At 40.2% G+C, this 23,545-nt stretch overlaps 1 protein-coding gene across 1 annotated transcript in view; it reads left to right on the top strand.

Moving 5' to 3' along the window:
• The first annotated feature begins 2,655 nt into the window (after positions 1–2,655).
• The window catches only part of LOC139420433 (E3 ubiquitin-protein ligase RNF152-like), a 46,644-nt gene continuing 25,754 nt past the window's right edge, over positions 2,656–23,545 (top strand). Inside the window, exon 1 of the mRNA XM_071170562.1 lies at positions 2,656–2,858. The gene's annotated coding sequence lies outside the window, so the exon portion shown is untranslated. The remainder of the gene's footprint in view (positions 2,859–23,545) is intronic.

Raw genomic sequence — 23,545 nt, 5'->3', positions numbered from 1 at the left:
TGTGCTACCCTACAGAGTGCTGCTGAAGCTACTGTAGACCTTCTTTGCAAAACATTGTGTTTTAATCAAACATGTGAATTTTTTTTGTATAGTTTTATCTAAAAATTATAACTTTTTTAATTCACTGAGGAGGATGGTCCTCCCCTTCCACAACTGAGGATCCTCCACTGACACACACACACCTTCTCATGCCCTATCCAAGCCAAGTATGTAATCTAGTGAACCACTGCTGATAGGTATCCCTATAGAGCCACTAAATTTGAGTAACAAAGTCAATATTATCATTTCAGAGCACTATCCATTTTCATTCACTCAATCTTCCATAAGCGTCGCATCCCAAATGGTACCCTATTTCCTTTATAGTGCACTAATTTTAACCAGGGCCCATTGGACTGAAAATAATGCACTAAATAAGGCATAAGATACCATTTGGGACACAAGCCAACCTTCCATTATATGTCCCAAACTCCCTTAGCCCCTTCAACAACATCACTCATTTACAGGCTCCAGGGTAGATGGCCATTACATAGCCTTGATTGATGCACAATGCATTAAAATTTGATTATCCTTCATCATTTTAAGCAAATACATCAAACAACAGCTTTCCACTGCAGGGTTAAGAACAGAAAAGTCCAGAGGAAGTGATGTCATGGGTTCAGCAGTGGACCTCACAGAGATGTTTGTTGGTTAATTTCCCAGACACATCAGGCATTCATTCCCACAGCTGTAATGTTTTTTATTAACAATGAATACCAATTAAAACCATTTTCCCCACTCAACCAGAGTAACAGTGTTTTACTACTAGGAATGTAATGTATGCCTATGCAGGAAATATAACATAAGCTCTGACTAAACCATTGTCTCACTTAGATGAAGGTCGTATTATAATTTGAAAATAAAAAAGTGAAGTCAAGAATAAAGAAATGAATTGTAAATAAGAAACTGACAAATGGGAAGAATAAAGGACCAGAACAAAGGACCACCTACCTTGTGTCACACAAGGTGGCTCTCGCTACACACCGGAAGTGCTGAACAAATTTTTTTTTTTTTCACATTACCTAAGAATTAAACAGAACGGTATTGGTCATAAAGTAGATCGAGTAGCAGTAATTGGCTATCAGAGGGCGTAACAAACTTTCAAAGATTGATCGATCTATTAAAATTGAGAATAGCGCGGTGGAAGGGTCTGCATTTGGTTTAGTAGGATGACTAAGGTCACATTGTTCCCAGCTAGCACATAACGTTCTGATAACCATATGTTTCTTAGAGCTTGGTGAGAGCGTGGTTGACCTATGGTTATTTTACATCAGTGGAAGCTGGTGGGAGGGGCTACAGGAGGATGGGCTTATTGTAATTGCTGGAATGGAATTAATGGGATGTTTGACTCTGTTCCATTTATTGCAGCCTGTCCTCTTATAGCTCCTCCACACCAGCAGCCACTGTTTTGCATACAACCTTCCTACTGCATTCTGGGAATGGTGCAGGATAGTTGCTTGGCTTTGGAACATTCTCAGCACATTTAAGGAATTTGAAATATTTCTTTGTATTTCATTACTTTCACAAAACGTTTCCTAAAAGTTCAAACATGGATACATGTATTTTACATTTGGTAATGATCTAGGAACGTTTTGCATCTGGTTTGACATTGGGAATGGTCTCAAATAGTTCAGAGAACATTAAGAAACAACGTTCTTCTGTGGGAATTTCAGTAGGGTACTTTCACATACCATTTCCCATACGTTTTCTTCATGGTTCTGTTTAAAGTCATGTTCTCAAACTGCTCCAAGAACATTAGGAAGCAATGTTCTTCTGTGGGAATTTCAGTACTTTAGCAAAACGTTTCCTACATGTTCCCTCATGCTTCTATATAAAGTCAAGTCCTCAACCTGTTCTGAGGAAGTTAAGAAAAGTTTCTATAAAAACCACAAGAAAAATGTAGTAATGTTCAAAGAATATTCTAAAAATGTTATTTAAAAACATACATTCTCTTCTCAGTATGAACAAAACTCTCTCTGTCATCTATTTTGTTGTGTGTTCAGGTATGTTTGCCACGCCCACTAATTGGCCACACCTGAGTGCATGTTTCCTCTGAAATGGGGTCTGTTTGAATAGATTAAACTTACATGGCATGCTAGCTCCATCCTGGTGGATCAGTGGACTAATTCCATGGCTAGAAAACAGAAGATTATAGGTTTGAATCTCACAGATACCGTGTCAAAACAAATATGTTATTTGTTATTAATGCCTAAGAAAATTAAATTGCATGTGTTCAATCTGTGCTTGAAGTTAAAAAGAGTTAACTCAAAATAAGCTAGCAGTGTTTTTCAAAGTTTTTTTGAAACATTCAGTGAAAGTTTTATGGAAGTTATTTAAAAAACTTCCAAATAGCTTATAATTTCCATTCTCAAACCTCCCAGCAAAACGCTCAAGGAACTACCCTGTAACCTAAAAATAAACATTCCCAGATGTTCTGTTCCCAGAACATAAAAAAATTACAAGTAAAAAAAAAAACAAGTTTTACCAGTCAGGAAACATATGGCTTCGTTCCCACAAACCATGTAAGACCAAAAACATACGTTCCCACAATTTCTAAGGAACCAAATCTGCTAGCTGGGTAACCACATACTAAACGGTCTTTGCTGTCACCACTCCGTGAAGTCGCCTAGTCCACCTTGATCAGGGAGGAACGCGGAGCCAGAATTTCGCAATCGCTGCCAGTCCAGTCTAGTCTATGCTCGTTCGGAGGAGACAGAGCCCAGGTACAGACAGAAAAAACTATCAAACAGACACTTGAAGCCGAATGTGGATTGCTTCTGTAGGCTACTAAATGCATACATGACAAACAGCGGATATTAAAGGTGAGATTGAGATTATATTGTTGTCGTGCAAATTGTAATGTATGGTAGGCTATATTGATTCTGTAAACAATATAAACTTATTTATCGGATATGTCTACAAATGTTGCAATGCGTAGGCTGTCAACATTAGGCTAGGTGAGACAATGTTATGAAGAAATATCATACGCTCTGTCTCGAGCCTGCAGCGCTCTGTTGGCTTGGTGCGTTGTCCTTTCTCCGATAATCATGTTAAAGGAAATGTTAACCATGCGTTATCAGACCGATTGCGAAAATAAAACATTGATTGCTCTTTGATGGACAGACATCTTTATTTTTTACACACATAACTTAGCCTAGACTTCAAACTTTACGTGTTTTTGCGTAGATTTCAATTTTGTTTACAAATACATGTATAATGCAATGCATTGATAGGTGAGGTCAAAATTAAACTAAATCAATAGTTTTTTTTAGAACGCTAACAACTAATTCGAATGTTCTACCCTGTTCATAATTTGATGTAATAATTGTGTTATGCAGTTGATTTACAGTCTTTTTGTAGTTGCGTGTAGGCTATTTGACTTCAGAGCCCACTCCGCTCTATATCCTCATTTCGCAGAAAGAGAGAAAAGAGAAAGAATGTTGTCCCTTGCAATGTGTAGGCAGGCCTATGTGTTTCTAACTTTGTAGGGCAAAGAGCTTACACTCCTTTCTTTACACACACAGACACACTAATGGTGCGCGGGTCAGCTGTTTGTTCACCCTCACCCACCCGCAATTGCTAATAACCCATCTGCAACCGCCTGACTAGGCCTATTCAGTGTATTTGAAAAGTATTCAGAACCCATTGACTTCCACATATTGTTATGTTACAGCCTTCTTCTAAAATGTATTAAATCGTTTTTTTCTCATCAATCTACACACAGAACCCATAATACCAAAGCGAAAGCAGTTTTTTTTTAGAAATGTTGAAACATTTACATAAGTATACAGTTCCCTTTACTCAGTACTTCTCGCTCCCAACAGTACAGGTTTTCATCAAGGAACTCTCTGTACTTTGCTCTGTTCATCTGTCCCCTGATCCTAACTAGTCTCCCAATCCCTGCCACTGAAAAACATCCCCACAGCATGATGCTGCGACCACCGTGCTTCACAATAGGGATGGTGCCAGGTTTCCTCCAGATATGACGCTTGGCATTCAGGCTAAAGAGTTAAATCTTGGTTTCATCAGACCAGAGAATCTTGTTTATCATGGTCTGAGAGTCCTTTAGGTGCCTTTTGGCAAACTCCAAGCGGACTGCCATGTGCCTTTTACTGAGGAGTGGCTTCCGTCTGCCCACTCTACTATAAAGGCCTGATTGGTGGAGTGCTGCAGAGATGGTTGACCTTCTGGAAGGTTCTCCCATCTCCACGGATTAACTCTGGAGCTCTGTTAGAGTGACCATTGGGTTTTTGTTCCCCTCCCTGACAAAGGCCCCGATTGCTCAGTTTGGCCGGGTGGCCAGCTCTAGGAAGAGTCTTGGTGGTTCCAAACTTCTTCAATTTAAGAATTATGGAGGCCACTGTGTTCTTGGGGACCTTCAATGCTGCATAACATTTTTAGTACCCTACATTTCTAATACCCTCGACACAAGCCTGTCTCCGAGCTCTACGGACAATTCCTTTGACCTCGTGCCTTGGTTTTTGCTATGACATGCACTGTCAACTGTTAGACCTTATATATACATACACATGTGTGCCTTTCCAAATCATGTCCAATCAATTGAATTTAACATAGATGGACTCCACTCAAGTTGTAGAAACATCTCAAGGATGTTCAATGGAAACGGGTAACTGCGCTCAGTTTCGAGTCTCATAGCAAAGTGTTTGAATACTATTTCTGGTATTTCTGTGTTTTTTCTTTTTAATAAATGAGCTAAAATGTTTAAAAACCTGTTTTTGATTTCTCATTATGGGGTCTTGTGTGTTGATTGATTACATATATTTTTTGTTAATACATTTTAGAGTAAGGCTGCATCGTAACAAAATGTGGAAAAAGTCAAGGGGTCTGAATACTTTCTGAATGCACTGTATGTGATAAAGTGAAAATCTGAGTAGTTTCCCTAATTTAGATGTTTCTGCTTATAATCTCTGACATTTTTGGAGGCTATTTGTTAGTCAACTTGTCTACAATTAGATACATACAGGTTCTCTTCTGTCATATGTTGCCATAGAAAACTAAATGAACCCTTATTCACCAGAATAATGTCATAAATTATAGAATTAATGCTTCAATTTAGTTGACATCAGTTAAGTTCTCTGTGGTCTGCTTATTTCGGGGAGCAAAGACGTTTAGGGATTGGAGAGAAAATGCAATAGGTTATAGACCTACAGTCAGTTTCCATTTAACCCATCTGAACAGTAGGCTACAGTTCACTTGACATGCCATAGGCCTATTTGAAGTCCTGTCTTGTGACTGTCTAATTTGCATAATGCCTCACAATCATCACACATAACATACACTCTTAGAATTTGTATGACATTTTTCAACACAATTTGTGTCAATTCCTGCAAATAATGTGTTAAAAGCTGAAAAACATACAACACACCCTAGATGTAATATTATTGACCAATCGAATTGTGGATCCGAAGTCATCATGCGTCTACGCTGTGGCCTCACACCCTGGCCTTCACACATCTTGAAAAGGGAAGTGACAACTGACAACCTGCAGTGAGCCTCAGCCAGCCAGCAGAAGGAATATGAACCATGAAACAAGGTAAATGTACTCTTTATCTGAATAAGGTGTACATTTGAGGCTAATGCAGAGTGGACACGGCAACTTTTTAGCCTTGATTTATAAAAATGTCTCAGATGAGTTTTCAAGAAGTTAGGACATTTAGGCAAATTTCTACCATAACCGTTATCATTATCATATTTCCGAGCATGTTCTACTGCAGGTTGATTTAGAAAAATAGTTTTTTATATTTTTATATCTGTGCTTTTGCATGTACATCATTGCGTCATTAATCGTATGCTACACTAAGATAAATAAAATACATTTTTCTAAACTAATCCAATCAGTTAGTTTTTGCATTTGTTACTGAAATCATTGTTAGAGTCTAAATGGAATGCGTAGTCTCCTCCCAATGTTCCTAACCCTGGCAGTCATTCTGAATGCAGGTTGCAGGGGAATAAAAATCCCAACTGTTGGCTGTTCTAATGCTGGCTGGATTCCAATAGGAATTACACATCACTTTGCATAATGTGACTTGCAGGCAGGTTTTCAAAAAAGCTGGTAATGTTCCCAAAGTTCCCAGAACTTTCAGATATCCCACTTGAAAGCTTCATGGAAACTGGAGGGAATATTCAGGAAGCCTAAACTCCTTTAACCACATTTCCCAGGAAAGATACTAGAATTTTCCAATGCTACTTGCAGACCAGATGTGGCCTGTAAAACCAATAGTCTCAGGCCACTATATAAACAAATCATGTTTTCAAAGTAAGGCCTTACAAGATTTGAATGAAACCACTCACGTAGAATCTCAATTGGTGATAACCACAGGCTTGATCAGAAACAAATTCAATAACCATCTCTGTATCACTAACAAATACAGTCATGGGTGGTAATACTACAATTCCCTCGTAAAGGCAAGGCACACTGGGAAATTATATTGGAGGCATGGCTTAGTGGGGGCTTGGCTTTCAGTTATCGCCTCATGGCCACATTTGAGTACCAGTTTAACTGGTCTATGGAGGTTTATTCAATTGGAGGTGTGGCTTAATGGTGGCGTGGCTTTCAGTTAGATATTTTTGGCCACCTGTCAGTGGAAGTGTTTTACCATTTTAGCTGGTGTATGATAGATTTTTTATGTTTACCTCTTTTTTATGTTTACCTCCTGACAAAGAATAAATGGCTACCTTATCGAGTCTGTTCTCCTGTATCTCCTGTATCTCATCATCATATCTGTTTTGTTATCCTTTTGGAGACAAACATTTATTCCCATTAAAAATCCTATTTACCCTAACCCTTAACCTAACCTTAACTCCAAACCCCTAATGCTAGTTGTAACCACTTCTTTAGGACCTCTGGTACCCGCAAGGATAGTAAAACCACACCCAGTGTTTTTATTTTCCTATCATTTATTGATGAGTGATATGTGCATTTTGAGTTAAAGATACTTTAACATTATATTGTAAATAGCAGGAATACTGTGGTTTGGGATTGGTTGTATTCTAGCCTTCTGTATGGACCAGAGGGAATGTCCCATTCCCTATTTAGGCAGCCTTGAGCTTGGCTTTCATGGCTTTTAGTCTGAACTGCTTTAAAAAAAATAGTACTGAATAATTGAAAGCCTGTTTAAGCTAGAGATATCTGTATTTTTGTATGGGCTCAATCCACCCCATCCGCCTATGTCGGCCTTCCACATCTGCGGTGGAAAGTGGCAGAGCTACAGGGCTGTTAGTCAGACCAGGAGACATCCTGAAAATCTGTCTTTTAACGAAAACGTCTGTAGCGTCCGAACTAATATGACCCCTCTATGGAAAGATGAGACTCTCACGAACACGATGGTGTTCTCCGTTTTGTTCTACGACTTGTCTGAAGGTAACTCAGTACAGGTTAAAAAAATGAATGGAAGTCGTTTTGTGCCCCCCCAAAAAGGGGGTTAAATATGTGTAATATCTCCTGGATATAGGACAGACACTTCAAAACCTTATTCCTTGTGTTTCTGTCATTTCTGCCATTTATGAACGTGCTATTCAATGTGTTTCTATATTTCATCAAATAATTTTTTTATATATTTTTTTGATACCTAAAAGGGTTCTAAAATGGAGGTTAAACAGTAAAGGATACTCCTACAAACTGTATATAAGAGCCATGGAGGGAATTGACTTGTAAGCATAATCAGAAGTGACAGGGACAGCAGAACAAGAGGTGGTTTTCAAAACCAGATGTCTTAGAGACCCATACATGGCAGAGAGAGGCCACATGTTTGTGGAGAATTTCAGTTTCAACATTTATTTAGCCCCAACCCTCGGCTGTTTATCAAAACAAGGGGTGTGATGACCATTTTGTTGTATTTCGAATCGCAGATTGCCCCTCTAAAGATCCACTCCAGTTAGGTATTAGGTGAAGATACAGTACATGTTTCTTTAAGTCTCTCCCTTTCATGTAAACCACAGTTTTCTGTGAATGATCACCCAGTAGCTTGGTTAAGCTTCAACAAATGTAGCTATAGTTGTGTTTATGTTGTGTTTTATTTCATGTGATTTGTCAATGTTCTACTATTTTAAGTAAGGTTTTGTGTCGCTTTTGGAGAATGATTCTGGGGATAGCAGCAAAGTAAATACAGCCTTGAAGTTGAGAGAGAGAGGAAGGGAAAATAAGAAGAGAGACAGAGGACAAGAGAGGAGAGCTTTTGACCGATCTGAGGCTTTGAAAATAGTCATTTGGAGTTTAATGCTCTGTGGCAGGTTATTTTGGGGAGGCTTTCTACCTGCTTTTAAGGTGAGTGGGAGAGACATTTAAATCAGTCTGAGAGCTGTGATTGTGGCGTCAGGAAAGGTTCAAGCTTTCCTCTAGAGGTGACTGAAGCTGGATCCACCTGACAGGTGTTTGAGGATCCAGTTCTGGAGGTGTCGCTGAAAACACAAGGATGTGGAATTTTAGTTCAACCTACTTTCTTTAGGTAAACTATGAATAGGCATGCATCTTTCTTAACTGTGTTTGCAAGTATTTTCCAATGAAACATTTCAAGGCTGTGAGGCAAGAGGAATGCTGGTCTGTGTTTGTGTATGTTCACAAAAGTGGACATGGCAATTTGGTCAATGTTTTTGCCTAGTGGCTTTTCTAAAGGCAAAATGCAGCTGTACGTTTTGTGTGAAAACATGACAATACATAGTAGCTGAGGCAGTGAGAGTACTTTTTTGTATTTTTCTCCACTATAAATGATTGATCAGTGATTGACACCCACACTAATTTAATCAATGGGTTGGAAGGAGGAAATATGACAATTATAGAATACTAACTACATATGGGTTTCAAAATGAATACGCCTCTGTTGATTTTACAGTTGGATAATCTTATGAATAAATAGAGAAAGATTCAATGCCGGGAGTTATTACAATCATACATCCTTCTACATTCACACCCTTCAGGTGTGTGTTTGTCTAAGATCTCCTGGGATCCATCCATCCTCACTTTCTCTCCTCCTCTTGCTTCTCCTCTCCTGTCTTCAATACAACACTTTCACCTCTCTCTTTCTCATCACCCACTTCTCTCTCTCTCTCGCTCTCTCGCTCTATTTTTCTTTGTTACGTTTTCCAAAACTGCTCCTCCACCTCTGCTGTCCCCCTAATTAATTTCTACTTTCCCAAGATGGCAGGTCCTCTCTTTCCTCCTCCCTTCATCCCCTCCCCCCTCTATTCATTTGCATCCTGGCTCTACGCTCCATGTGGCTGGCTGCCCAAGTATTTCTCCTGGAGTCAGCTGGCTAATTGGGTCCCATCTGTTGGGAGAGAGGGAGGTCTGTGCCGAATCCAGGCTAATTTGTGTCTGGATTTTTACCATATTGACTGAGTTCTGCTGGGCCAATGGCACCATGTTCACCGTTTCGGTGGTCTTAGACTCACAGAAACACCTATTTTTTATTTTTTTTTGTAGTTGCTCATGGACTCTGTGCCATATACTGACTGGGCATAAATGTTCCGAATAATGCTCCTTCCATCTCCCATTCTGTACGCTAATATTTTGAAGGTGTAACGACGAGTGGTGTTGGTAACCTAAACCTGGGTAAGACAATGTCAAGAGGGCGGTGATGTGTGTTTGCGAGGCAGAAGACACAAGATCAATCCCAATAGTGTGTTTGTGATTGAGGAAGCTATACTGTTATTTTAAACAAGCAACATGAGCCACGTTACATAAGGACTAGGCTGAGGCGCATATAGATATAGGCTTCATCACGGCTGTGTTCTTGCTAAGTTATTGTTCCTGTTCTGTTCTGACCAAGTAAAAACCAAACATACAGTACTTCCTCCCACATGCTCTCTGCACTGCCTTTAATCTCACACTGATTGCATCAAGCCTCAGCAGCTCAGAAGCAGGATGCAAACTACCCGCAGTACTGAGGAAGTGGTAAGGTCTTTAGCTTGGTGATGATCTGCAGTTGGCGTGCTAGCACCCTTAAAAACAAGAACTTAAAGAGGAACCCAAAAGACACAACACAAAGGTGCCTGTTCACAAGAGCATGAGAGAAATGCCTGTCTCTTTTAACCAAAGAGTTAACACTTCTAACAGGTAAAATAGAGGGGATAGCCTGTGTCCAAAAGGGCCCTGGTCAAAAGTAGTGGACTATAAAGGGAATAGGGTGACATTTGGGATGCAGTAAAGTTGGTGCTACAGGCTACCTACCTACTGGTATTATATTGGTAGTTTACTCAGTGCAGAGGCAGGCTATTGGATCTTCGCCACTGTGCACAACTTATCACACTGCAACTCTTGAATGTTCAATAAGACCATGTGCTGTGTTTGGCTTTCATTTATGTTCTGTTCTTATTAATGCATATTATGACTCCCTCGGGTTCTCTTGTAAAATCAAACAAATGCAACCTGTTTGAAAATGTGTTTGTACCAGTCATCTGTGAATCTGCAAGATAGATAGTTTGTGTGTTCTGCTTTTTTCATGCTATAATTGTATTTAGCCTGGGATACTATGGACCGTTACCAGTCTAGATGTTGGAGTTGACACATAAACCCTGTCACTTTATCTTCCACATCATGCGGACCCATCTCTCTCTCATCTCTCTCTCTATCTTGCTCTCCCTCTCTTTTCATTCTCTCTCCCCCCCTCCTTCTCTCTTTCTCTCTCTATACCTGATGACTTTGATTCATCATGTTTCTCATCTCCTTCCCCTCTGTGGGAGCTGTTTGTAATACATGTGTTTTATGCATATAAAAAAAAAATCTGACAATTGATGGGGTGCCAGCAATGACCTTCTATAATGATGGAACGACTTTGTATCTTCCCTCTGAAAAATGAGTGAAATGTATTTTGCCGAGGTAGGGTGAACAGGCGGAATGAAACAGGGTGTAAGATATTTGGCCCTGTTATGTTACATCTCCTTTCTCAGCACAAAATTAATAAAGAGAGAAGTGAAGATTTCAATTGTGATATCGAGATGGAGAGAATGAGGGAGAACTTTCAAAGTAAGAGACCACAAGGTTACCCGCCCGGTTTTGAGAATTGAGGCTGAATGGCCCAGGGGACTGTACTGGTGTCGTTTGATGTTTTCCTTCGTGTACTTTTTGGCACTTATTTGAATTTAGGTGATATTGAGGAATTTAGGCACCTTTTTAGAAGTGATAGTCCAAGTCCACAACCTGTTAGTGAGCAGATATTGATGTGTATTTGTTTGATTCTTTGGGTCTCTCCCCGACATTCATTTTGTTTTCCCGCCCAATCTAAAATGAGCTTTCCATGCATACAAACACACAGGCATATTGCTACACTGGTTGCATCCCAAATGGCACCCTATTCCCTATATAGTGCACTACTTTTAATCAGATCCCAGGCTCTAGTCACATACACCAGATAAGTGCAGTGAAATGTGTTGTTTATCAGGGTCCGCCATTGTAGTACGGCACACTTGGAACAAATTAGGGTTAAGTGCCTGGCTCAAGGGCACATTGATAGATTTTTTTTCCGAATGAGCAACCCTTCAGTTACTAGCATTTACCCACTGACTTGGCCATCTATCCTTAATGACAGTTTTTAATACGTTTCCGAGGCCTTCCTTGATCTCCAGTATTTAATTGCTGTTTTTCTTTCGTTCACCTACTAGTTTTGCTGCAATGTCTTCAAATTAGATCACTCACCATCTTCCAGGTGTTCTTGTTTTAGACAACATCTCTTCCTGTTGATAAATTATGTTATTTCTAGCTTCCTGGATGTATTCTAAATCGGGGCTGTGTTTGAAATGTATTCCCTACATGGTGCACTACTTTTGTCTAGAGCCCTATGTGAACCCTATGGGACCTGATCAAATGTAGTGCACTACATTGGTAATATGGTGCAATTTGGGATGTAGACAGTGTCTAATGGCGACGGTGAATGCATCCTTTTTTGTCAGATGAAAGTGATTTACTATGCTTCAAACCAGCCATTAAAGTTACACTATGCAGAAATGGCTCCGCCATTTCCTGGTTGCTAAAACGCTAATAGTTTGCCTAATTTCAGTTTACGTGACAAAATAAGCAAGTATAGTGTAGAGAATCATTGTACCATCTAATCCGCTGTGAAATATTGTTGTTTTAGCTGTTTGAAGCTGGTGTAAAAAAAACGAAGGTAAAAGATGAAAAATCTAAACTTTAGAACGTGAAGCATAGAAATAGCGCACATAGAACAGATCTACCAATTCTTAGACTTGCTTTCAAGTAGAATGATAGATCTATATCTCACATATCTAGGAGAATTTGTTCAAGTCTCCCAAAACGTTACATATTGACACTTTAAGACAACGAGAGAAGGTAGATGTAGCATCGTCAGGGGTGGCAGTGATGATTTTAGCATTTAGCTGCAGCTAACCCATCACAACATTGAAAGGTGAAAGAACGCATAACCACACTCACGGTTGTTTTCATAGAAAAGTTTCAGCACAGAGCACAGCATGGCTTCACAGCACTGTTACATTTTGGTTTGTATTGAACAGACCTTGTTGTTTTCAGAGTGTGTATGACCCCCCAGAATCAAGTCACCTAAAAGACCTGTGAAGAAGAGATCATCTTCGACCTTGAGGGATTGCTGATGAGTGGGTAGTTAGCCAGTGTGTGTGAGAAAATGCGGTGGCAGTTGTAGCTGGTGAATGAATGGAATGGTTTGATAGCGTTCCATTAATTTCACTTCAGCCACTACTAGGGGCCATCTCCCCCTTACCAGACTCTACTGTGTGTTTGGTAGATTAATGGTGATCCCCAAATGAGTGTGTAGAGGGTACAGAGGTGAACAGTGTGTGTGGTGAAATGAGTGGTTCCCTGGAGCTCTCCAGACTCTTTCAGGGGTGACTTATTTTCCTCCTTCGTTAGACCAGTCAGTCAGGCAGTCAGTCAGTCTGGCCACTGACACAGCTCATCGTTCTTATCAATACTAAACGCCTCAGGATGGTGTTTCCTGCTTGTTTTAACACATACTCAGAAAAGTCCGGACAACTCTCAGGGCAGACAGTGGTAGAAATCAATGCTGTCCTGTCATCCACATCTGTATTTGGGCCATATGGGAAAATGTGTGTGTACCATCATGCCAACCCATTGTCACTTCTTTTCATGCCAAACAATGGAGTTGGCAAGAGAACAAACATATCTGGGACCAGGTTAGGAAACCAGTATAAAGGACTCAAAATGGAAGGACTTTAGCGTTGATTGGGTTGCTCTAATGATCATCATCATTACCTAGAAGGAAGAGGCTTTTATTTTTATGTGAGAAACATTATTTTTCAAATGATCCAGTAATGATTGATGGATGGAGTGTATGATGTAAGGAGGACGGTTAACATACAACGGTTGGAGAAACAGACCTTGAAGCTAGTACATAGCTGTCAATGAGGAATTTGTCATATGATAATTGAATGTTCATGTTGACTGGAAAATATTTAACTTCTGAAGGGTCACTGTTGATTACAGTATATGCCAAAGAGAAACTGAAAAGTAAGAAGAGATATTTGAAGCACAGAGAGAGAGAGAGATGAGCGAGAGAAACGAGAAAGACAGAGAGAGGGTGATAAATGCCTGTCAGAGTAAGATTGATGGTTACAGTGTAATATCTCTAGAGCATCAAACTATAGAATGATGTTGTGACAGAGAAGAGAGATATGACCCCTCAGAGAGCATAATTTATTGCTTCCCAAATGGCACCCTAATTCCATTATAGGTCACTATTTTTTACCAGGATTCGTAGGGCTCTGGTCAAAACTAGTGCACTATAAAGGTAATAGGATGGCATTGGGCACTCATGCAGTGTCATTTACTAGGTAGTCTTTAATGTGACACTGTACATGTCGACCCATGACCTTTTTATTGACCAGATGATGAATGAATGATGAACTGCAGCCAATAGACTCATCAACCATAGTTCACAATGGTTTATTTTTTTCACCCTTGCTCTCTCTCCTTCTTTCTTTCTCTCGTTCTAGTGCACTAGGTAGGGAGTAGGGTGCCATTTTGGATGCAGGCTCAGTCTGCCTGACAGGCACTCACTCTCACATCAAATCAAATGTTATTTGTCACTTGCTTCATAGCAGTGGTGTGTTTGAGACCACCTAAACCAAGACAGATTCAAGACCAAGACAGGAACATATCGAGTCCGGGTAAAGACCGAGACCTCGATGGGGGACAAGGGGTCCGAGACAGAGTCAAGACCGAGACCAGAAAAATGCGAGTCCAATTCAAGGCATGATTGTAATTTTGTCAAATCCCCACCATTAAAAAAGTAAAAACTGTCCAGTATTTCTATCTTCACATTTCAGGACAACTCATGGATTCTTTAGACATTTAGAAAAAAATAGAAAAAAATTGATGCTAAGGTAAATATAGAGCACAGTGGGGAACAATGGTCCTCCTACACCTTCAGAGAAGGGCTAAGGATTTATATAAATTATGATTATATTCTTATTTCATTTTAAATGATGTTTTGATTTAATCTCTTCAGTTTTTGTTGGAAAGGGTTAACACAAAAGATAAAAATAGTAATCAATCAGGATTTTTCATTGCTGGTCTCAGGGTAGATAAATCTGTCTAGCAATGTCAGCCATTGGCTAGGCCATCAGAAGCCAGATAAAGGCATCTGCCATTCAACTGTATTAGGGCAACATTTTGGGAATGACAGTGGAATCAACCAATCACATTTTGACTTAATGAGTAGGACCATTTTAACAAAATTCTGCCTTCTTGAAGGCCAACAGGTCACTGCGCAAGAGCGAGCCGTAGTTTTCCCACGGTCTAACTAGCTAGCTTTTGTTGTCGGCTAGTTTGCAGTTTGAACCTTTACACCGGGGTTCCTCAAAAGCCTTTTCTGAGGGGTTACTCAAGGATCCTTTTCAATTGGAAAGGTTATGCCGGTGTGGCAACCCAAAAGGTTATTCCAGGCACCTTTACTTCTAAGAGTGCACAGTACATTTAGCATATAATCTCCTGGAGGTTAGGGGCCCTTCCAAAAATGCACACTATTCCCTATTAAGTGCTCTGCTTTTAACCAGAGCAAGTGCACTGCTTTTGACCAAAGAAAACAAATAGGAAATAGGGTGCCAGTTAGGATGTCAACAAACTTATGCATGAAGGAGGGATTTATAAATTGGTATTTAAGTGGGGTCCTGTTTTGTTTCTCCCTCATGCCCTCTGTTCGCTGGCCAGGTAGCTAGATATTTTATTCTCCCTCTCTTTCCTCCCTCTGCCTGCCTAGCCATAGGCATCTCATTTTACTTTCAGATTTGTCTCGGGGAATGAATCTGAAAGTTATTTCCCCTACCGAAGAAGTGTCTTCCTGTGGTGGTGGCATGGTTGAGCTGGAGTCAAACAGGGTAGGGTTTCTTGCTGGGTAGGACTGACTGAGTCTGTGAGGCTAGAAACGAGGGGTGGGGTTAGGGGAGTTGTGAACAGGTTGTTATCCCGAGAGGGAAGTGTGTGCCTGTGTGTGTGTATGCATGCATGTGTACATGTGTCCAAACTTTTGAGTGGTACTGTACACCTACTCAATCAAAGGGTTTTTCTTTATTTAGACTATTTTCTACATTGTAAAATAATTGCGAAGACATCAACCGTATGAAATAGCACATATGGAATCATGTAGTAACCCAACTCAGAAAGATTTTAGATTTTTCAAAGTAGCCACCCTTTGCCTTGATGACAGCTTTGCACACCCTTGGTATTCTCTGTGTCAAAACTTTTGACTGGTACTGTATGTGAATTTGTCCCAATACTAGTGCTCCCCTAAAATGGGGGGATTATATATAAAAAGTGTTGTAATTTCTAAACGGTTGACCTGATATGGATGAAAATACCCTCATTAAAGCTGACAATCTGCTCTTAAACCTCATAGTCATTCTTGAATTTAAAATTCAGAACGACAGATTTGTACCTTGTCAGTTCAGGGATTTGAACTTGCAACCTTCCGGTTACTAGTCCAACGCTCTAACCGCTAGGCTACCCTGCCGCCCCATGGCCAACATAGGCAGGTAAACATGCCAAAATTAATACAGCATGTACACAGTATACATTGATTTCAAGAAATGTTGCATCATTTTTTTACGTTGTTGCGTCATATTTCTGTGCATACTTTTCGTTGAAGCTTGCTTTAAAATATTTACAAACGGAGTACGCATTCGAGAAGTGCACTCTGTGCTCAGTTTTGCAGACTTTGATCAGGACTCATACCCCGACCCTCCTGGGCTCCATTTTCGTGTCTTCGGAGTACGATAGTATGCATTTTGAGAAACACCCAGTGTTTTTCACCTCCATCAACAAAACACAAATTATGAAATTTTTGGTGGAAGAATGGTGTCAAATACTTCTAATAAAGTTCCAGACACTTGTAGAATATTTACCAAGCTACATTGAAGCTGCTCTGGCAACTCATGGTGGCCCAACGCTCTATGAAGAGACAGGTTAGCGTTTTTCGTCATACATTTTGTTCTGGAGGCAGCTCGGCACAGTGGTCACTCTCTGGCACGGCCACAAAGTCCTAAAATTAGATTTTTAAACCTAACCCTAACCTTAACCTTAAACTAAGCCACACTTCTAGTCGTAATGCCTTACTCTAACCTTCAATAAAGACCAAAAAGTACATTTTTGTTTTCATGAATTTCACAATATAGCTAATTTTGACTTTGCAGCCAGCCTATCTAGCGGAAATCACTCAGTTCTGCCTCCAGACAAAAACTCATGACAATAAAAGTCGGCATTTTGATTGTTTTTAGTTTCTTTGGGCAGTTACCTTTACGTCGTTCATTTTTATGTAAGGCTTGTGAGCCATGTACAAATGCATTTAGAATTATTTGGATTGGAATCTAATACCTACCACAGTGTATTTTAGAGTTTTCCAGCACCATCATCAAATTACCAAATTATGAAATATCTGGTAGAAGAATGATGTCACATCCTTCCAATAGTATTCCAGACACATGTACAATGCCTTTGGAAAGTATTCAGACCACTTGACTTTTTCCAAATTTTGGTAGGTTACAGCCTTATTCTAAAATGTAATTAAAAAACGTTTCCCTCATCAATCTACACACAAGACCCCATAATGACAAAGCAAAAACAGGTAAAAGATTTACGGAAATATAGCATTTGAAGTTAGAAGTTGGAAGTTTACATACTCTTAGGTTGGAGTCATAAAAACTATTTTTTCAACCACTCCACAAATGTGTTCATGTTAACTCTTGATACTACCCATCCCGGATCCGGGAGTGTAATCATCGCCTGAAACTAATTAGCATAACGCAGCGGACATAAATATCCCTAGAAAATGTTCCTATTCATGAAAATCACAAATAAAATATATTGAGACACAGCTTAGCCTTTTGTTAATCACACTGTCATCTCAGATTTTCAAAATATGCTTTACAGCCAACGCTAGACAACCATTTGTGTAAGTTTATCATAGCCTAGCATAGCATTATGCCCGACTAGCAGCAGGCAACATTTTCACGAAAATAAGAAAAGCAATCAAATTAAATAATTTACCTTTGAAGAACTTCGGATGTTTTCACTCACGAGATTCCCAGTTAGATAGCAAATGTTCCTTTTTTCCAAAAATATTATTTTTGTAGGCGAAATAGCTCCGTTTGTTCTTCACGTTTGGCTGAGAAATCGACCGGAAAATGAGGTCACTACAACGCCGAACTTGTTTCCAAATTAGCTCCATAATATCGACAGAAACATGGCAAACGTTGTTTAGAGTCAATCCTCAAGGTGTTTTTCACATATCTATTCGATAATATATCCACCGGGACAATTGGTTTCTCAATAGAAGCGATTGGAAAAATGGCTACCTGTGTACTTTACACAAGATTTTCTGCGGGAGCCATCTTGTGACCACTTGCTCAATTTGGTCCCTTACGGCTATTCTTCAACATAAATGCATAAATATACGCCACAATGCTGTAGACACATTGGGGAATACGTAAAAAGTGTAAGCTCATTCGTAGCCCATTCACAGCCATATAAGGAGTCATTGGCATGCAGCGCTTTCAAAATATGGGGCACTTCCTGATTGGATTTTTATCTGGGTTTCGCCTGTAACATCAGTTCTGTTGCACTCACAGACAGACAATATCTTTGCAGTTTTGGAAACGTCAGAGTGTTTTCTATCCAAAGCTGTCAATTATATGCATAGTCGAGCATCTTGTCGTGACAAAATATCCCGTTTTAAAACGGGAACGTTTTTTATCCAAAAATGAAATACCGCCCCCAGAGTTTCAGAGTTTCAACTATAGTTTTGGTTCAGTTAGGACATCTACTTTGTGCAAGTAATTTTTCCAACAACTGTTTACAGACAGAATATTTCACTTATAATTCACTGTATCCAGTGGGTCAGAAGTTTACATACACTAAGAGCGACTGTGCCTTTAAACAGCTTGGAAAATTCCAGAAAATGATGTCATGGCTTTAGAAGCTTCTGATAGGCTAATGGACATCATTTGAGTCAATTGGAGTTGAACCTGTGGATGTATTTCAGGGCCTACCTTCAAACTCAGTGCATCTTTGCTTGACATCATGGGAAAATCAAAAGAAATCAGCCAAGACCTCAGAAAACAAATGGTAGACCTCCACAAATCTGGTTCATCCTTGGGAGCAATTTCCAAATGCCTGAAGGTACCACGTTCATCTGTACAAACAATAGTACACAAGTATAAACACCATGGGACCACGCAGCTGCCATACTGCTCAGGAAGGAGACGAACATCTCCTAGAGATTAACGTACTTTGGTGTGAAAAGTGCAAATCAATCCCAGAACAACAGCAAAGGAACATGTGAAGATGCTGGAGAAAACAGGTACAAAAGTATCTATATCCACAGTAAAACGAGTCCTATAGCGACATAACCTGAAAGGCTGCTCAGCAAGGAAGAAGCCACTGCTCCAAAACCGCCATAAAAAAAGACAGACTACGGTTTGCAACTGCACATGGAGACAAAGATCGTACTTTTTGGAGAAATCACAGATGAAACAAAAATAGAAATGTTTGGACATAATGACCATCATTATGTTTGGAGGAAAAAGGGGGAGGCTTTCAAGCCAAAGAACATCATCCTAACCGTGAAGCACGGTGGTGGCAGCATCATGTTGTGGGGGTGCTTTGCTGCAGGAGAGACTGTTGCACTTCACAAAATAGATGGCATCACGAGCCCTGACCTCGATCCTATAGAACATTTGTGGGCAGAACTGAAAAAGCGTGTGTGAGCAAGGAGTCCTACACCAGCACTGTCAGGAGGAATGTTGTGGGGGTGCTTTGCTGCAGGAGGGTCTGGTGCACTTCACAAAATTGATGGCATCATGAGGACAGATATTGATGTGGATATATTGAAGTAACATCTCAAGCCATCAGTTAAAGCTTGGTAGCAAATGTTTTTTCCAAATGGACAATGACCCCAAGCATTCTTCCATAGTTGTGGCAAAATGGCTTAAGGACAACAAAGTCAAGGTTTTGGAGTGGCCATCACAAAGCCCTGACCTCAACCCTATGGAAAATATGTGGGCAGAACTGAAAAAGCATGAGCGAGCAAAGAGCAAACCTGACTCAGTTACTCCAACTCTGTCATGAGGAATGGGCCAAAATTCACCCAAATTATTGTGGGAAGCTTGTGGAAGGCTACCCGAAATGTTTGACCCAAGTTAAACAATTTAAAGGCAATGCTACCAAATACGAATTGATTGTATGTAACCTTATGACCCACTGGGAATGTTAAATAAAAGCTGAAATAAATCATTCTCTCTCCTATAATGTGACATTTCACATTCTTAAAATAAAGTGGTTGTCCTAACTGACCTAAAACAGGGATTTTTTTACTACGATTAAATGTCAGGAATGATGAAAAACTAAGTTTAAATCTTTTTAAGGTGTATGCAAACTTCCGACTTCAACTGTGCATAAGCATTCAGACACTTACTTTGTTGAAGCACCTTTGGCAGAGATTACATCCTCGTCTTCTGCTTGGCACACCTGTATTCTTCTCTGCAGATCCTCTTAAGCTCTGTCAGGTTAGATGGGCAGTGTCGCTGCACAGCTATTTTCAGGTCTCTCCAGAGATGTTCAATTGGGTTCAAGTCCGGGCTTTGGCTGGACCACTCAAGGACATTTAGAGACTTGTCCCAAAGCCACTGCATTGTCTTGGTGTGTTTAAGATTGTTGTCCTGTTGGAAGGTGATTCTTCTTCACAGTCTGAGGTCCTGAGCGCTCTAGAGCAAGTATTCATCAAGGATCTCTCGCTGTACTCTGTTCATCTTTCCTTCGATCCTAACTAGTTTCCCAGTCCCTGCCGCTGAAAAAAATTCCCACAGCATGATGCTGCCACCACCGTGCTTCACCATAGGGATGGTGCCAGGTTTTATCCAGAAGTGACGCTTGGAATTCAGGCCAAAGAGTTCAATCTCGGTTTCATTAGACCAGAGAATCTTGTTTATCATGGTCAGAGTCCTTTAGTTGCCTTTTGGCAAACTCCAAGCGGGCTGTCATCTACCTTTTACTGAGTAGTGGCTTCCATCTGGCCATTCTACCATAAAGGCCTGATTTGTGGATTGCTGCAGAGATGGTTGTCCTTCTGGAAGATTCTCCCATCTCAACACAGCAATTCTGGAGAGTCTTAGAAGTTACATACTTCTTCCATTTAATCAATGGAGGTCACTGTGTTCTTTGGGATCTTAAATGCTGCAGAAATGTTTTGGTACCCTTCCCAGATCTGTCACTCGTCACGATCGTGTCTCAAAGCTCTACAGACAATTCCTTTGACCTCATGGCTTGGTTTTTGCTCTGACATGCAAAGTCATCTGTGGGACCTTGTATAGAGGGGTGTGTGCCTTTCCAAATCATGTCCAGTCAATAGAATTTACCATAGGTGGATGCAATCATGTTGTAGAAACATCTCAAGCATGGTCAATGGAAACAGGATGCACCTCAGCTCAATTTTGAGTCTCATAGCAAAGGTTCTGAATACATATGTAAATAAGGTTTTTCTGTTTTTTTTAATACATTTGCAAAAAAAAATGGCTTCATTATTATGAGGTATTGTGTGTAGATTGATTAGGAACACTTTTAATATAATATATTTTAGGATAAGTCTGTAACGTAACAAAATGTGGGAAAAGTCGAGGGGTCTGAATACTTTCCCAATGCGCTGTATAATCTATGCCAAGGCACATTGAAGCTATTCTGTTCTGTTGGCTCGTGGTGGACCAACGCCTGGTAGACCAACACCCTTTAAGATACTTTATGTTTCCTTTATTTGTATGTACACTCTTGGAAACATATTGCCATCTAAAACCTAAAAGGGTTCTCCGGCTATCCTCTTAGGAGAAGCCTTTGAAGATACCTTTATTGGCTCGAGGTAGAACCCTTTTGGGTTCTTTGGAAAAAATCTTTCCCCAGAGGGTTCTACATGGAACCCAAAAGAGTTCTATCTGGAACCAAAAAGGAACCCTTTTGGAAACCCTTTTCTAAGAGCGTGCAGTAAAGCTTGTGAGCCATGCACACACGCAATTAGAATTAAGTGGACTGTAATCTAATACCTAACACATATCTCTATCCCAAATGGCACTACATTCCCTATATTCTGCAGTATATAGTGAGTAGGGTGTCATTTGAGACACAACCCCTGTCATTCTGGCTACAGCTGCATATAAATTTATATAGCAGTTTAATCTGAATACTAAATGTTATTATTAAACGCTTTTCCTTCCCTCCCTGGTACAGGACAGGGACTGTGTCCCAAATGGCACCTTATTCTCTACATAGTGCCCTACTTTTGACCATAGTACTATGGGCCCCGGTGAAAAATAATGCACTACATAGGAAATAGGGTGCCATTTGGGACACATCCTGGGAAAGTGTATACCTGGTAATGAGGAGAGCACCCCAGGGCCTATTGCATTCATTGTGCAGCAGGCAGCAACTAGAGTGGTATAATTCAGTAATGAATTGCTTTAGTGCCTGGACAGCACTGTAATGGTTGTGGAGATTAACAATTAGGCTTACCTGTATGTACAAGGTGTGTGTGCTGTGTCCTTTTTCTATCTCTCTCTGTCTCTCTTTTTTTCTCTCTCTCTATTTATCTACCCCCCCCCCCCCTTCTCTATTTACCTACCTCCAGAGAGACGATCAGTAGGGGATGACAAAATTCAAAAATTCCAACTGCACTTCACAGAAGCTTTGGTGAAATCGTTTAGCTCTAGGTAGCAAGAGCCGGGAAATGTTAGATTGAGGCTAGCCAGACCTGTCTGGCTGTGTCTAGACTTGACAGTTCATGAAGCTTTAGTAATCTGATCATAGAGTTCTGATCATGGAATTCTGAATGCGTCATGCATCTACATCTACACTTACAGTTGAAGTCGGAAGTTTACATACACTTAGGTTGTAGTCATTAAAACTCGTTTTCAACCACTCCACAAATATCTTGTTAACTTGTTAACAAACTATAGTTTTAGCAAGTCGGTTAGGACATCTACTTAGTTCATGACACAAGTAATTTTCCAACAATTGTTTACAAACAGATTATTTCAGTTATAATTCATTGTATCACAATTCCAGTGGGTCAGAAGTTTACGTACACTTAGTTGACTGTGCCTTGACACAGCTTGGAAAAGCCTAGAAAATGATGTCATGGCTTTAGAAGTTTCTGATAGGCTAATTGACATAATCTGAGGTGCACCTGTTGATGTATTTCAAGGCCTACCTTCAGACTCAGTGCCTCTTTGCTTGACATCATGGGAAAATCAAAAGAAATCAGCAAGACCTCAGAAAACAATTGTAGACTTCCACAAGTCTGGTTCATCCTTGGGAGCAATTTCCAAATGCCTTAAGGTACCACGTTCATCTGTACAAACAATAGTACACAAGTATAAACACCATGGGTCCACGCAGCCATCATACCGCTCAGGAAGAAGACGCGTTCTGTCTCCTAGAGATGAACGTACTTTGGTGCGAAAAGTGCAAATAAATCCAAGAACAACAGCAAAGGACCTTGTGAAGATGCTGGAGGAAACAGATACAAAAGTATCTATATCCACAGTAAAACGAGACCTATATCAACATAACCTGAAAGGCTGCTCAGCAAGGAAGAAGCTCCTGTTCCAAAACCGCCATAAAAAAGGCCAGACTACGGTTTGCAACTGCACATGGGGACAGAGATTGTACTATTTGGAGAAATGTCCTCTGGTCTGGTGAAACAAAAAATAGAACTGTTTGGCCATAATGACCATCGTTAGGTTCGGAGGAAAAAGGGGGAGGCTTGCAAGCCGAAGAACACCATCCCAACCATGAAGCACAGGGGTGGCAGCATCATGTTGTGGGGGTGCTTTGCTGCAGGAGGGTCTGTTGCACTTCACAAAATTGATGGCATCATGAGAAAAGAAATTCATGTAGATATATTGAAGCAACATCTCAAGACATCAGTCAGGAAGTTAAAGCTTGGTAGCAAATGGGTCTTCCAAATGGACAAGCATACTTCCAAAGTTGGAGGCTTAAGGAAAACAA

Source organism: Oncorhynchus clarkii, chromosome 11 (assembly GCF_045791955.1).
Source record: "Oncorhynchus clarkii lewisi isolate Uvic-CL-2024 chromosome 11, UVic_Ocla_1.0, whole genome shotgun sequence".
Taxonomy (NCBI): Eukaryota; Metazoa; Chordata; class Actinopteri; order Salmoniformes; family Salmonidae; genus Oncorhynchus; species Oncorhynchus clarkii.
Note: the sequence above shows the minus strand (reverse complement) of the source record. Positions and strands in the feature narration are given on the sequence as shown.